Consider the following 13,336-nt stretch of genomic DNA (forward strand, 5'->3'; position numbering starts at 1 on the left):
AGTTGACTGTTCATGTTATTTTTTTCCCTTATCACAGGCAATTGCCTATTCAAAGTCAACCATATGCCCCCTTTTTAAAAGGGCACAACCAATAAAACCTGTAACATAACAAAAAAAAGTTTAAAGGGAACTTAACAAATGAAATTAAAATTCTATTTTCGGTGGTGATGATGCACGCCTGTCCCTCCAGTACCCACCGGTCGTGGAAGGCCTCGAGCATGCCGGTGGACTGTTCATGTTATCACATAGAATAGGTCAACAAGTGAAGGCACAACGTCTGGGTGTGAATCTAATAATAACCTCACGGACCGTATAGGCGTGATACCGAGACGGGCTTGTGGTTAAGATCTGGTCACAGATGAACTAAATCCCCTTTACTCACCTCTACAACAGGTGATGGCGATTCACAATCTGCACAGGGTGGGGAAGGAACCTTGGAACAGGATGAGGCCATTCAGCCCCTCGAGCCTATTCTACCATTCAATCAGATCACGGCTAATCTGTATCTCACTCCATCTACCCGCCTTGGTTCCGTAAGCCTCAATACCCCTAACCAACAAATTCTATCATTCTCCATTTTGATATTTTCAGTTGACCCGAAGCCTCAACAGCTTTTAGTGGGAGTGTGATCCAGATTTCCACTACTCTGTGTGAAGAAGTGCTTCTTGACATCACCCCTGAAGGGCTTAGCTCTAATTTTAAGGTTCTGCCCCCTTGTTCTGGACTCCCCACAGCTCCACCAGAGGAAATAGTTTCTCTCTACCCTATGAAATCCTTTAGTCATCAATTCAATTTTATTTGTCATATATGCAGGAGATGTGTGTACTGCACAATGAAATGTTGATTTTTACAAGTCCTCCGAACATTGGAATAAATATGACATAACAATGATAAAAATACTAATAGAAATACAGTATTAATAAATAAAACAGTAATAAATAATAAATTTTTCGTTCATGAGTCTTATGGCCTGGGGGTAGAAGCTGTTTCGAAACCTGTTGGTACGAGACCGTATGCTTCGGTATCTCTTACCAGACGGGAGCAGGGTGAAGAGGTTGTGGCTGGGGTGGTTCGCGTCTTTAATAATTCTCAGGACCTTCCCCCGGCACCTCTCGGGGTAGATATCCTGCACAGCAGGTAGTTTAATTCCTATAGTATGTTGTGCAGCTTTCACCGCCGTCTGTAGAGCCTTGCGGTCTGTGGCGGTGCAGTTGCCATACCAGGTAGTGATGCAGCCGGACAGGATACTCTCGATGGTGCACCGGTAGAAGTTGGTGAGAATCTGGGGGGCCATTCCAAATTTCTTCAGTCTCCTGAGGAAGAACAGGCATTGGCATGCCTTCTTGGTTATGACGTCGATGTGATGGGACCATGTTAAGTCCTCCGTAATGAATACACCCAGGAATTTGAAGCTGCTGACCCTCTCCACCTCAGCCCCTTCGATGTAGATTGGGGTGTGTCCCTCCCCCTGCCGCTTCCTGTAGTCCACGATCATCTCCTTTGTTTTGCTGATGTTGAGGGAGAGGTTGTTGTACTTGCACCATTCTGCTAGGGCTCTTACCTCCTCCCTGTAGCCTGTCTCATCACCATCTGTGATCAGGCCTACAACGGTAGTGTCATCAGCAAACTTTATTGTAGTGTATGTCCCTTTAAGAGCCCCCTGTGTACTGTAATGCCGGTAGTGGCCACTCGGGCTATATAAGCCTGTATATTGTGTTGTATCAGTTAGTGCACCTCCAGACTTTGTTCAGTAAACACCTGTGAAACTAACTCCTGCCTTCAGTGTCTCTATTAACACACGGATACAACAGTGGCGACGAAGTGGAAACGGACTTACCTGCAATTCGGCAGCACCTCAAGGACATCGATTCCTCAGACGTCCAAAGTCGAAGAAAAGCAAGAAAAAAAAACTGTGGTTTCACCAGCTAGCCGAGCTGGTGGCAGGTACTGCAATAATCCTTCCTGGGCGGCGGGCTGGGGCTCCATCGGCTGGCTCTGCAGCGAGGCCAAGCAGCGAAGGCAGAGGCAAGCAGAAACAGATGGGGGAGGGAGCACTCGGGAGACGGCCGGCGCTGCAAAGCAGGTCGGCGTTCGGACCTAGCAGAAGGGGGGAAAAGTCCCAGAGAGTCCGGCGGGAACGAGTCTCCACCTATAAATAAAAAAATAAAAAACCGTGGAAAACAGCGTTGTCAGCAGAGGCGGGAAAGCACGGGGAGCGCCATATTTTTTCTGCAGGAAAGAAAGGAAAGCGCGGGGAGCGCCATTTTTTTCCAGGATGCCTAAGGCTGGCAATATTGATGCTTTTGATAACGATATAGAGGATTGGACCACATATGTGGAAAGAGTGGAGGTATATTGCACAGCAAATGGAATAGAAAATGATAAAAAGGCGTCAGTACTTCTAAATCTAATGGGCGCAAAAACATACGTGCTGTTACGAAACTTAATCACTCCAGCCAAACCAAAGGACAAGAATTTTAAGGAAATTGTTGATACCCTACAGGAGCACTTAAACCCAACACCGCTGCTGATAGCGGAACGATTCAAATTCTTCAAGAGGAATCTGCACAAGAATGAAAGTAACGCTGATTACCTCACCGAATTAAGAAAGCCATCAAAGCACTGCCAATTCGGGGCAGGACTGGCAAATTCTCTTCGAGACAAATTCGTCTGCGGTCTCCTAAGTGAAGGAACACAGAAAAGGCTGCTTTCTGAGAAAGATTTGACACTGGACAAGGCTTTCAGTATGGCTGTATCATATGAAGCAGCCGCAAGAGGAGCTGCAGAGATACAGCAAAAGACACAGGACTTCGGCACCCATGAAATGACACAGGGTTTTGAGAGATGTTATCGCTGCGGCAGATCCACCCATGACCAGAGGGACTGCTGGTTCTAGGACAAAGCATGCAGGCAATGCGGAAAGATTGGACACATTGCACGGGTATGCCGATCTGGACAAAAAAAATCCACGGACAGGAAAAAAAAATCAATAAAGAAAAGTACAGAAAGGTACAAATGATGACGGACAGTAGCTCCGAAGACCAGAAGAGCGATAGCGACTCCGGAAACAAGAGACTAAGCTGTCTCAAATTACATAATGTAATTGCTAAAGAAGATTACCAGACCATTTGGGTTACCCTCACGATAGCGGGGTCCCCAGTTAAAATGGAGCTCGATACAGGATCAGCTCTGACCGTCATAAATCGACAGGATTACGAGCGGCTATTTCCGCATATACCTTTAAAAGACACATCCATTATCTTGAAAACATATACGGGGCAGAAAGTATACCCCAAAGGAAAAATAAGGGTGCCTGTTGTATACAATGGCAAGGAAATACAGAAGTTGTATTTATACGTTCTACAAGATGGTGGTCCACCGCTGTAGGGACGTGAATGGATTAGGAAGATACGTTTAGACTGGCACTCCATTCAGGCACTGACGGTGACCAGTAAGAAAAAAAATGATGATGACGTCATACCTGAACGATTAAAAGACATCTTGGCCAACACCAAGGAAGTGTTTCAAGAGAAACTAGGAACCTTGAAAGGCATCACCGCCTCAATAAAAGTGGAAGATGCGGCAATTCCCAAGTTTTTTAAGGCAAGGCCGGTGCCATACGCAATTCGTCCAGCAGTCGAGGCAGAGCTGGAGAATTTGGAAAAGGCAGGCGTATTATCCAAGATAGATTGGAGCGAGTGGGCAACACCCATCGTCCCGGTCATGAAGAAAACGTTGAATAATGATAAATCTGATGAACAGAAAAATTTGCATCTGTGGAGACTTCAAGGTAACTGTAAACCCGGTCCTTCACACGGTACAGTATCCTCTTCCAAGGATAGAAGATATTTTCGCCTCACTATCCGGAGGGAAACGTTTCACCAAAATTGACTTGGCACAGGCATATCTACAGATGGAGGTTGAAGAGGCCTCTAAAAAGAATCTCACGATAAATACACACAAAGGCCTGTACCAGTACAATCGACTGGTTTTCGGAGTAGCATCAGCTCCAGCTATCTGGCAAAGAGCTATGGAGCAAGTCCTCCAAGGGATTCCGGGGACTCAATGCTACCTAGACGACATCCTTGTAACAGGAGAAAACGACAACGAGCACCTTGCCAATTTGGAGCAGGTGCTCACTAGGCTGAGAGAACGGGGCCTACGAGCAAATCGCCCCAAGTGCGAATTTTTCCAGAAACAAATATCATATTGTGGCCACATAATTAATAAGGAAGGGTTGCATAAGTCACCTGAAAAAATTGAAGCGGTCATAAAAGCCCCAGCACCTGAAAATGTTTCACAATTAAGGTCGTTCCTGGGATTGATAAATTACTATCATAAATTTTTACCGAACTTATCAACTCTTCTGCAACCTCTTAATGAACTGCTACAAACAGGAGTAATTTGGAAATGGAGCGAAGACTGTAAACGTGCCTTCCATAAATGCAAAGACTTAATCACGTCCAAGGAAGTGTTGGCTCATTACAACCCATCACTGCCAATCAGACTGGCGTGCGATGCATCCCCTTACGGCATTGGAGCGGTATTATCGCATAGATTCCCTGATGGCTCGGAACGGCCGATAGCTTTTGTGTCACGCTCATTGAACTCAGCTGAGCGCAACTATGCCCAAATCGACAGGGAAGCACTCAGCCTGGTATGGGGAGTGAAGAAATTCAACCATTACCTACACGGACAAAAATTTACCTTGTTGACTGACCATCAACCCCTCATCTCCATATTCAACCCTAAAAAGGGTGTTCCCATTATGACAGCGCAAAGGCTACAGAGGTGGTCCCTTTTTCTAGGGGCACACCAATATGACATAGAATACAAAGCATCAAAACAGCATGGAAATGCTGATGGTTTATCGCGCCTACCATTGCCAATGGTAGAAGAGGCACCTACAGTAGACCCAGTGGAGATGTTCCACTCTACCATAGTGGAATGTCTACCAGTAACAAATTCTGCCATTGAAAGGGAAATGAGAAATGACCCGACTCTCTCACGGGTCTATGATTTAACAGTGAAGGGATGGCTAGCACATGGCAAACCACTGTTGCCAGCATTCTCGCAAAGAAGAGAACAGCTGTCAGTGTGCCGAGGAACCTTGATGTGTGGATCCAGAGTGGTGATTCCACCCAAACTCCAGGATAAAGCGCTAAAGGAGCTTCACGAGGGGCATCTGGGTGGAGTGAAAATGAAGAACCTAGCCAGGGCGTTTGTATGGTGGCAAGGTATCGATGGAGACATCGAAGAAATGACCAAGAGCTGCCTAGGATGCCAGAAGGTCCAAAACGCTCCACCACAAGCCCCTCTACATCCATGGGAGTGGCCCTCATCTCCATGGCAAAGGGTACACATCGACTTTGCTGGTCCATTTATGGACTCAATGTTCTTAATCGCAGTTGATGCACACTCCAAGTGGCCGGAGGTAATAAAGATGTCCTCCACCACCACGGAAAAAACCATCACAGTATTAAGGACCATATTTGCCAGGAATGGGCTGCCGGAACAGATCTGTTCTGATAATGGACCGCAATTTGTGTCCGAAGAATTCAGGAAGTTCTTAAAAAACAATGGGGTTAAGCACTACACGTCCGCCCCATACCATCCCACCACCAATGGATTGGCTGAAAGGTTTGTCCAGACCTTCAAGAAGGCCATAAAGGCCATGGGTAATGAAGACATAAAACTTCAGCATAAGGTAGATAACTTCTTGTTTGCATACAGGAATGCAATACATATGGTTACAAACCAAACTCCCGCCATGATGTTCTTCAATAGAAGCCTAAGATGCCGGCTGGATTTGATCAAGCCAAACATCAGAAGGGACGTGGAGAACCGGCAATTTCAAGGCATGAATGAAAAGCCAACTAGAACCTTCCAGATAGGTCAACAAGTTTTGGCCTGGGACTACCGTACCGAGAAATGGCAGCCTGGAACTATTTGCACACGACTAGGACCGCTGATGTATACCGTGGACATCGGAGAAAGCATAATAAGGCGCCATGCTGACCAGATCATAGAGTCATCCGAAAAGGGACAACCTACACCACAACTCTATACGCCTAATGATGAAGTAGAGATACCCATAGTATCTAACTCCGATCCGGTGATACTGGAACCCGATGAACCCGACACTGGCATTCAAGCCGAATCAGCCTTGCCAAAAGAATCTACTACACCACCAGAAACTACTACACCACCGAGGTGTTATCCGGACCGAGTCAGGAAGCCTCCAGAGAGACTGACTTATAATTGATTAACTGCAGCAATGTGTAGATTATTGTTCTTGTAACATGTAATTAATGATTACTTAAAATATTATGTACTGATTGGCTAAAAGGGGAGGAATTGTAGTGTATGTGCCTTTAAGAGCCCCCTGTGTACTGTAATGCCGGTAGTGGCCACTCGGGCTATATAAGCCTGTATATTGTGTTGTATCAGTTAGTGCACCTCCAGACTTTGTTCAGTGAACACCTGTGAAACTAACTCCTGCCTTCAGTGTCTCTATTAACACATGGATACAACATTGATGATGGAGTTCGAGTTGTGCATGGCTACGCAATCGTGAGTAAAGAGGGAGTACAGAAGGGGGCTGAGCACACAACCCTGGGGAGCTCCCGTGTTCAGGATCAGTGTGGAGGAGGTGTTACTGCCCATTTTCACCACCTGGGGTCTGCCCGTCAGGAAGTCCAGGATCCAGTTGCATAGGGAGGTGTTAAGTCCTAGCTCACTGAGCTTGTTGACAAGCTTGGAGAGGATAATGGTATTGAATGCTGAACTATAATCAATGAACAACATTCTCACATAGGTGTTCCTCTTATCCAGGTGTGATAAGGCAGTGTGCAGTACAGTGGCGATGGCATCATCCCTAGATCTGTTTGGGTGGTAGGCAAATTGGAGTGGGTCCAGTGTGTCAGGTAGTAAGGAGTTGATGTGGGTTTTGACCAGCCTCTCAAAGCACTTCATGATGACAGAAGTGAGTGCTATGGGGCGGTAGTGGTTTAAACAGGTAACTTTTGTTTTTTTGGGGACTGGAATAACCGATGTCATCTTGAAGCGGGTGGGGACTATAGACTGGTACAGTGAATGGTTGAATATATCCGTAACACGGCTTCCAGCTGGTCAGCGCATGCTCTAAGGACACACCCAGGGATTCCATCTGGACTGGGTGCTTGTGGGTGTTCACACTCTTAAAAGTCTTGCTCACGTCAGCCAAGGAGATTGAGAAGACCGGTTCGTCCTGAGCCGCGGGCGCCCTTGTAACAGGCCAGTTGTTGGCCTCAAACCGGGCGTAAATAGTGTTAAGCTCTTGCGGGAGAGAGGCATTGCTGGCCATTACACAGCTGGGTTTCCCTTTGTATTCCATAATAGATTGTAGTCCACTCCACATCCTTCGTGAATCTGAGCTATGATAGTCTGACTCCACTTTGTCCGTGTATTGTCTTTTTGCATTTTTGATGGTTTTTCTGAGGTCGTACCTTGAATTCTTGTACTCATCCATGTCCCCAGAGTTGAATGCGATGGACCGTGCTTTTAGCATAGCACAGATAATGCCATTTACCCATGGTTTCTGGTTGGGAAATGTTCGTACAACAATCCTCGGAACAACGTCGTCTATGAACTTGTTTATGAAACTAATGACTGAATCTGTATATGTGTTGATGTCATTGTCCGAGGCATTCCAGAACATATCCCAGTCAGTGGAATCAAAACAGTCTTGTAACATAGCGTCTGATTGATCCGACCAGCATTGTAGAGATCTCATCACAGGCTTTTCATGTTTCAGTTTCTGCCTATAGGTGGGTAGCAGCAGGATGGAGTCGTGATCTGATTTGCCGAAGGAGGGCGGGGGAGGGCCTTGTATCCATCCCGGAACGGAGTGTAAACGTGATCTAGTGTGTTCTTGGCTCGCGTTGGGCAGGTGATATGCTGATGGTATTTAGGCAGTACTTTCTTCAGATTGGCTTTGTTGAAATCGCCAGCCACGATGAATGCAGCCTCTGGATGGGAAGTTTCAAGCCTGCTAATGATCCCATACAGCTCGTTTAGTGCCCTATTTGCGTCGGCCTGTGGTGGAATATACACCGCTGTAATGATCATGGATGAGAACTCTCTCGGGAGGTAGAAGGGTCGGCATTTGATCATCAGGTGTTCGAGGTCGGGCGAACAAGATGATGTAAGTAGTTCCACATCAGAACACCAAGAATTGTTCAGCATAAAGCATACTCCACCCCCTCTATTCTTCCCCGAGTCCTTTGTGCCGGTGAATGTTGAATCCCTCTGGTTGAATGGCCAAAGCTGGTACCGATGGATCAAGCCAAGTCTCAGTGAAAATCAAGACGTTGCAGTTCTTAATGTCTCGCTGGAAGGTGAGCCTCCCCCTGAGTTCATCCAGCTTATTGTCCAGTGACTGCACATTCGGCAGGAGAATACTCGGAAGGGGGGGTGGTGTTCACGTCACCTCAGCTTCACTAATGCACCTGCTCGTCTGCCCCGCTTGCGCCGTCGTCGCTTCCTGACCACAGGAATGAAGTCAGGTAAGCAGGTGGGAGGGTAGATGGTAGTAGCAGCAGAATCCCAGTTCGAAAAATCGGGGGTAGGTCCTACATCTCCGGACGATCTTATGTCCAGAAGTGATTGATGGTCGTAACGGATAAGCGAAGAAACAATACTTACAAAATTGTTTAATAATAACAATAAAATAATAAATAAAGTGGAAAGTTGTGGGTGAAATCGTAAAACAGTGGCTACCCTCATGAGCCATACAGGTCGGTTAAACAATAGAATATTTTTTTAAAACCAACTAAACTACTAATACTAAAACTTGAATGCTGAATACTAAACAGTAGAATACTAAAAAAAACTAACAGTACGATTTATTAAAATACAACATTAAATACGTTAAATACAACGTTAAAATACTAGTTGGGGAGGAGCTCGTAAAACAGCAGCCATACAGGTCGGCGCTGAATTGTGAGTCTGTCCCTCTCTCAGTGCTGGTCAATCAGTACATTGTGAGTCTGTCCCTCTCTCAGTGCTGGTCAATCAGTACATTGTGAGCCTGTCCCTCTCTCAGTGCTGGTCAATCAGTACATTGTGAGTCTGTCCCTCTCTCAGTGCTGGTCAATCAGTACATTGTGAGTCTGTCCCTCTCTCAGTGCTGGTCAATCAGTACATTGTGAGTCTGTCCCTCTCTCTGTGCTGGTCAATCAGTACATTGTGAGTCTGTCCCTCTCTCAGTGCTGGTCAATCAGTACATTGTGAGTCTGTCCCTCTCTCCATGCTGGTCAATCAGTACATTGTGAGTCTGTCCCTCTCTCAGTGCTGGTCAATCAGTACATTGTGAGTCTCTCCCTCTCTCAGTGCTGGTCAATCAGTACATTGTGAGCCTGTCCCTCTCTCAGTGCGGGTCAATCAGTACATTGTGAGCCTGTTCATCTCTCAGTGCTGGTCAATCAGTACATTGTGAGCCTGTCCCTCTCTCAGTGCTGGTCAATCATACATTGTGAGCCTGTTCATCTCTCACTGAAACATAGAAACATAGACGATAGGAGCAGGAGTAGGCCATTCGGCCCTTCGAGCCTGCTCCGCCATTCAACGAGATCATGGCTGATCATCCAAACCCTAGCACCCGATCCCTACACCAACAGCCATCCCACCCAAGCCCTATCCCCATAACCCCGTAACCCCACGTATTTAATCCCCCCTAACACTAAGGGTCAATTGAAATTTTTTTTTATTTTTTTATCATGGCCAATCAACCTAACCCGCACATCTTTGGACTGTGGGAGGAAACCGGAGCACCCAGAGGAAACCCACGCAAACACGGGGAGAATGTGCAAACTCCACACAGACAGTCACCCGAGGCCGGATTTGAACCCGGGTCCCATGGCGCTGTGAGGCAACAGTGATAACCACTATGCCACCATGCTGGTCAATCAGTACATTGTGAGCCTGTTCATCTCTCAGTGCTGGTCAGTCAGTACATTGTGAGCCTGTCCCTCTCTCCGTGCTGGTCAATCAGTACATTGTGAGTCTGTCTCTCTCTCAGTGCTGGTCAATCAGTACATTGTGAGTCTGTCCCTCTCTCTGTGCTGGTCAATCAGTACATTGTGAGTCTGTCCCTCTCTCAGTGCTGGTCAATCAGTACATTGTGAGTCTGTCCCTCTCTCCATGCTGGTCAATCAGTACATTGTGAGTCTGTCCCTCTCTCAGTGCTGGTCAATCAGTACATTGTGAGTCTGTCCCTCTCTCAGTGCTGGTCAATCAGTACATTGTGAGTCTGTCCCTCTCTCAGTGCTGGTCAATCAGTACATTGTGAGTCTGTCCCTCTCTCAGTGCTGGTCATCAGCACATTGTGAGCCTGTCCCTCTCTCCGTGCTGGTCAATCAGTACATTGTGAGCCTGTTCATCTCTCAGTGCTGGTCAATCAATACATTGTGAGCCTGTCCCTCTCTCCATGCTGGTCAATCAGTACATTGTGAGTCTGTCCCTCTCTCAGTGCTGGTCAATCAGTACATTGTGAGTCTGTCCCTCTCTCAGTGCTGGTCAATCAGTACATTGTGAGTCTCTCCCTCTCTCAGTGCTGGTCAATCAGTACATTGTGAGCCTGTCCCTCTCTCAGTGCGGGTCAATCAGTACATTGTGAGCCTGTTCATCTCTCAGTGCTGGTCAATCAGTACATTGTGAGCCTGTCCCTCTCTCAGTGCTGGTCAATCATACATTGTGAGCCTGTTCATCTCTCACTGAAACATAGAAACATAGACGATAGGAGCAGGAGTAGGCCATTCGGCCCTTCGAGCCTGCTCCGCCATTCAACGAGATCATGGCTGATCATCCAAACCCTAGCACCCGATCCCTACACCAACAGCCATCCCACCCAAGCCCTATCCCCATAACCCCGTAACCCCACGTATTTAATCCCCCCTAACACTAAGGGTCAATTGAAAATTTTTTTTTTTTTTTTTATCATGGCCAATCAACCTAACCCGCACATCTTTGGACTGTGGGAGGAAACCGGAGCACCCAGAGGAAACCCACGCAAACACGGGGAGAATGTGCAAACTCCACACAGACAGTCACCCGAGGCCGGATTTGAACCCGGGTCCCATGGCGCTGTGAGGCAACAGTGATAACCACTATGCCACCATGCTGGTCAATCAGTACATTGTGAGCCTGTTCATCTCTCAGTGCTGGTCAGTCAGTACATTGTGAGCCTGTCCCTCTCTCCGTGCTGGTCAATCAGTACATTGTGAGTCTGTCTCTCTCTCAGTGCTGGTCAATCAGTACATTGTGAGTCTGTCCCTCTCTCAGTGCTGGTCAATCAGTACATTGTGAGCCTGTCCCTCTCTCAGTGCTGGTCAATCAGTACATTGTGAGTCTGTCCCTCTCTCAGTGCTGGTCAATCAATATGTCCTGCCACCTTCAGGGACCTACGCACAGTAACTCCCAGGAAATCCCTGGAGCACTGTGTACTGCTCTGGGCACCGCACCTCAGAAAGGTTATATTGGCCTTGGAAGGAGTGCAGCGCAGATTGACCAGAATGTTACCCGGGCTCCAAGGGTTAGATTATGAGGGAGAGATTACATAAACTAGGCTTGTGTTCCCTGGAATCTAGAAGGTTAAGGAGTGATTGAGGATTTTAGGATTTTGAAAGGAATTGGTAGAGTAGATAGAGAGAAACTTTTTCCGCTGGTGGGGGAGTCGAGGACAAGGGGACATCACCTTAAAATCAGAGCCAGGCCATTCAGGAGGGAAGTTGGGAAACACTTCTTCACACAAAGGGTGGTAGAAGTGTGGAACCCTCTCCCACAGAAAGCAGTCGATGCCAGCTCAATTAATCATTTTAAATCCCAGAGCGATAGATTTTTGCTAGACAAGGGAGCAAAGGGATATGGAGCCAAGGCAGGTGGGTGGAGTTAAGACACAGATCGGCCATGATCTCATTGAGTGGTGGAACAGGCTGGAGGGGCTGAATGGCCTCCTCCTGTTCCCATGCTCCTATTTACTCTATCAAAACCCTTCATGCTTTGAACACCTCTATTAAATCTTCACTGCACCTTCTCTGCTCCAAGGAGAACAATCCCAGCTTCTCCAGTCTCTCCACATAACTGAAATCCTCTGTGTATTTGTCGTTGTTGTGGAAAAATAAATTCACATCTAAATCGTGTAAAAGTAAAAAGATGCAGTTTATTGTAAACAGAGCTCTGGGAGAAGTGTCTCAGACCCCGCGGTATGTGCGAACACCTTCTCAACTTTACAATAGCTGTTAGGCTCCTTTTATACACCTCAAGGAGCTGAAAAAGTACAGAAAGTGCATAAATTCACGTGGTTATTACATCACTGCCTTAGCAACAATTGTCCTCCAGTTAAAATCTTTCAAAAACAATGTATTTATAACAAAATCTATTCTTTCAATTGATTGGACACTGTACAATAGCTAATTAACCATACCCTGCAATGATTCTGGCAGTTCAGCCCTCGTGACCCTTATTGGTCTGCAATACTAGGCTGCAGGTCATAGGTTACTTACAAACAACTTGTTTGTAACTGAGCCCATTCTTTCTGTTCTGCCATCTGGACCATAAAGTCCAGTTCTACAAACTGCCAGGCCATGTTTGCTAGGCTGAGGTTCCTTTTTCCTACCTTTCCGAAACTCAAAACAACTATTAATATTCTATGCAAGCCAAGAGAGCCAGGAGAGCACCGAGACGGCAGTACAAAAGCAGGAGAGAGGCGAGGCCCGACCAGATCGGACCAGGAGAGCACCGAGGCGGCAGTACAAAAGCAGGAGAGAGGCGAGGCCCGACCAGATCGGACCAGGAGAGCACCGAGGCGCCAGTACAAAAGCAGGAGAGAGGCGAGGCCCGACCAGATCGGACCAGGAGAGCACCGAGGCGGCAGTACAAAAGCAGGAGAGAGGCGAGGACCGACCAGATCGGACCAGGAGAGCACCGAGGTGGCAGTACAAAAGCAGGAGAGAGGCGAGGCCCGACCAGATCGGACCAGGAGAGCACAGCGGCGGCAGTACAAAAGCAGGAGAGAGGCGAGGCCCGACCAGATCAGACCAGGAGAGCACCGAAGCGGCAGTACAAAAGCAGGAGAGAGGCGAGGCCCGACCAGATCGGACCAGGAGAGCACTGAGGCAGCAGTACAAAAGCAGGAGCGGGGCGAGGCCCGACCAGATCGGACCAGGAGAGCACCGAGGCGGCAGTACAAAAGCAGGAGCGAGGCAAGGCCCGACCAGATCGGACCAGGAGAGCACCGAGGCGGCAGTACAAAAGCAGGAGCGAGGCGAGGCCCGACCAGATCGGACCAGGAGAGCAC

General features: G+C 47.4%; 1 protein-coding gene across 1 annotated transcript in view; it reads left to right on the forward strand.

The window, feature by feature from the left end:
• LOC147114454 (uncharacterized) overlaps positions 1-13,336 on the forward strand; it is a 240,950-nt gene that overhangs the window by 40,942 nt on the left and 186,672 nt on the right. The window lies entirely within an intron of this gene.

Source organism: Somniosus microcephalus, chromosome 7 (assembly GCF_052327205.1).
Source record: "Somniosus microcephalus isolate GS21.2 chromosome 7, FLI_Smic_1.0, whole genome shotgun sequence".
Classification (NCBI taxonomy): Eukaryota; Metazoa; Chordata; class Chondrichthyes; order Squaliformes; family Somniosidae; genus Somniosus; species Somniosus microcephalus.